This window comes from Schistocerca americana, chromosome 8 (assembly GCF_021461395.2).
Source record: "Schistocerca americana isolate TAMUIC-IGC-003095 chromosome 8, iqSchAmer2.1, whole genome shotgun sequence".
Classification (NCBI taxonomy): domain Eukaryota; kingdom Metazoa; phylum Arthropoda; class Insecta; order Orthoptera; family Acrididae; genus Schistocerca; species Schistocerca americana.
The window spans coordinates 377,859,769-377,862,967 of NC_060126.1; the positions used below are offsets into that span (position 1 = coordinate 377,859,769).

Below are 3,199 nucleotides of genomic sequence, written 5' to 3' on the forward strand. Positions count from 1 at the left end.
TGTGTGACCTATATTACTAAACGTGCACAGTGTTCACCCTGTTACCATTGCAAGTCGTCTATATAACGGTCCAAGGTTAACAAAAATTTTATTTTGAATGTTCCATATAATTACTGACTGAATTTAAAAAATTTGAAATGCTGTCACAATCTGCAAATTAGGAAGTACAATTTTACGTTACGGTTTCATCAGAATTAACTCAAGAATTAAAGTTGAAAACTGTATCTGTTCCTGAAAGAACAGTTACCGTGGATGACCATGCAGCTTCGCTAGAAATGAAATGATAATTAAATGGACTTCTAGCTGCAAACAGCTGGGTGTTGTGCGCTGTCCTTAGGTTAGTTAGGTTTAAGTAGCTCTAAGTTCTAGGGGACTGATGACCATAGGTCTTAAGTCCCATAGTGCTCAGAGCCATTTGAACCATTTTTGATGGGCAAACATCTATTAGGCGCACTACGAATGTGGTGGTGTGGACATGTTGGGAATGTGGATCCCACGGGGAACGTGCAAGGGATAAGTCCCTGCAGACGCACTGTCGTCTGTGCCTGCGATGGCTCAGATGTGTAGAGCGTCTGCCATGTAAGCCGGAGATCCTGGGTTCGAGTCCAGGTCGGGGCACACATTTTCAACATGTCTCCAATGAAGTACATCAACGCCTGTTTGCAGCTAGAGTGTCCATTTAATTATTATTTCATTTCTAGCAAAGCTGCATGGTCATCCACTGTAACTGTTCTTTCGGGAACAGATACTACCGTCATATATAGTTAAAATATGGCTTCCCGGCCATTGACCTTCTTGTGCGAACGCACACGCTATGCCCGAACTCGTACGGGATTTGGTAGATTAATCTGCCACGAGTAATGAGTATGATGGGCAAACATCTATTAGGCGCACTACGAATGTAGTGGTGTGGACATGTTAGGAATGTGGATCTCACGGGGAACGTGCAAGGGATAAGTCCCTGCAGACGCACTATCTTCTGTGCCAGCGATGGCTCAGATGGATAGAGCGTCTGCCATGTAAGCAGGAGATCCCGGGTTCGAGTCCCGGTCGTGGCACACATTTTCAACATGTCCCCAATGAAGTACATCAACGCCTGTTTGCAGCTAGGGTGTCCATTTAATTATCATTTCATTTCTAGCAAAGCTGCATGGTCATCCACGGTAACTGTTCTTTCGGGAACAGATACTACCGATATATATATATATATCTTGACGCAGCGTAAATCATCCAGACTATATTCATCTAGTATTTGAGACTAAGAGTACTTAGCGACTTGCATCAAATTTTATACACAATTTCAAACATTTGCGAAACTTTTGCGTCCCCCCCTCTCCCCCTCACACACACACACACACACACACAAAACAATGAAGTGAAAAAGTTTATCGCTTACTACATTTGTGCTGTTCACCCAGTATTTTCCCAGACATGTTAAAATATGCCCTTGTCAGGCCTCTCTACAAAAAGGGGGACACCACAGACGTCAGTAATTATAGACCAGTACCCTTCCTTACAGTGTTTTCAAAAATGTTAGAGAAAGTGATGTACTCAAGAGTGGTTAGCCATCTCAACAGTAATGGGATACTTAGTAAATCACGGTTCGGAATTCAAAAATGCTGTTCCACTGAGACAGCAATATGCAGTTTCACTCTCCACAATTTATATAGTAAAATGTCAGTAATAGGAATTTTCTATGACTTGTCCAAAGCAATTAATTGTGTGAACAATGACATTATGTTATAGCAATTACAATTCCATGGTATAAATGGAATAGCATCTGAGTGGTTTAAGTCATACCAACAGAATAGGTAACAAAAAGTTTCTTTATATGGGTCAATTGATTTAGGTAACTTCGCCGCATCATCCGGCTGGGGTGAAATTACATTAGGTGTTCCACAGGTTAGGTGTTGGTATCCTTCCGTTCTTAATATATGTGAACGACCTCCCTTCTTATCTGAAACAAGAAGCTGAACTGACACTATTTGCAGATGATACAAGCATAATTATTAATCCAGTAAAAGAAACTCCAATTGAAAATGATACAAATAAGAACTTTGGAAAGAAATTAATTGGTTTTCTGCAAATGTGCTTCTTATAAACGTTGAAAAATAAACGACCGTACATCCAATTTTCTTCTGAAAAAAGTACAGTTCCTTCAATAAATATAACACATCAGCAGAAATCAGTAGATAAGGTAGGGCATACTAAGTTTTTGGCTGTACATATAGATGAGAATCTTAATTGGGAAATTCATATTTCGGACCTTCTAAAGTGACTAGGTTCACCAACATTTGCAACCGGAATAACTGCCAATTTTGAGGGTACAGAAATTAGTTACCATACTTTGCATACTTTCATTATCTGATGTCATGCGGAATAATATTTTGGGGTAACTCAACACTTGGACAAAGAAGTATTCACTGCTCAAAAGAAAGTGGTTAGAATAATGTGTGGGGTTCATAGCCGCACATCTTGTAGTCATCTTTTTAAAAGATTGGGAATTCTTACAACAGCCTCACAGTACATTTACTCACTAATGACATTTGTTCTCAACAACATGGACCAGTTTAAAAACAACAATCACATTCATGATTATAATACCAGGAGAAAGAAAAACATACACTGTTCTTTACTCAGCCTATCTTTGGCACAGAAAGAGGTAATTTTTTTTTTTACATATTACCAGATGAAATAAAATGTGTGACAGACAGCAGTAATAGCTTCAAAAATAAATTGAAATCATAGCTCCTTGACAACTCATTCTATACCATACATGAATTCTTGAATAAAAATAAATAAATACATAAATATAGTATACGCTTGTTGTGCCATTTAAGGCAATCGGGTATATAATAAAAATATTAATCTTTAACACTGTACTGTAATATATATAGATATTTAAAAAATCGTGTTTCACATGTGCATTGCTTGTGCACTTGACACGTTCCACATCACTGTGTCTACCGTGTCGTGCGACTGATCTATGTAACAGGCAACCAACCAACTAACTAACTAATCGAACACCAGCATCAAGCATGACGTTTTAGTTCTTTTTTTTCTTTACTGTTAACTCTATTCACAGCACTTTTTGTACACAGTATTCACATTACCGCATGAATGTGCTGGTAAGGACGATATCAAGAACCCCTGTTTGTAGTTTGGTCCATCTCCATAGCTAATAAATGTATCAATTACA

At 38.4% G+C, this 3,199-nt stretch overlaps 1 non-coding gene across 1 annotated transcript; it reads left to right on the forward strand.

Annotated features, from left to right (window-relative positions):
• Window positions 1-983: 983 nt before the first annotated feature.
• Window positions 984-1,058, forward strand: Trnat-ugu. The gene has a single exon. It is a non-coding gene; the product is annotated as a tRNA-Thr (tRNA).
• The last annotated feature ends 2,141 nt before the right edge of the window (window positions 1,059-3,199 follow it).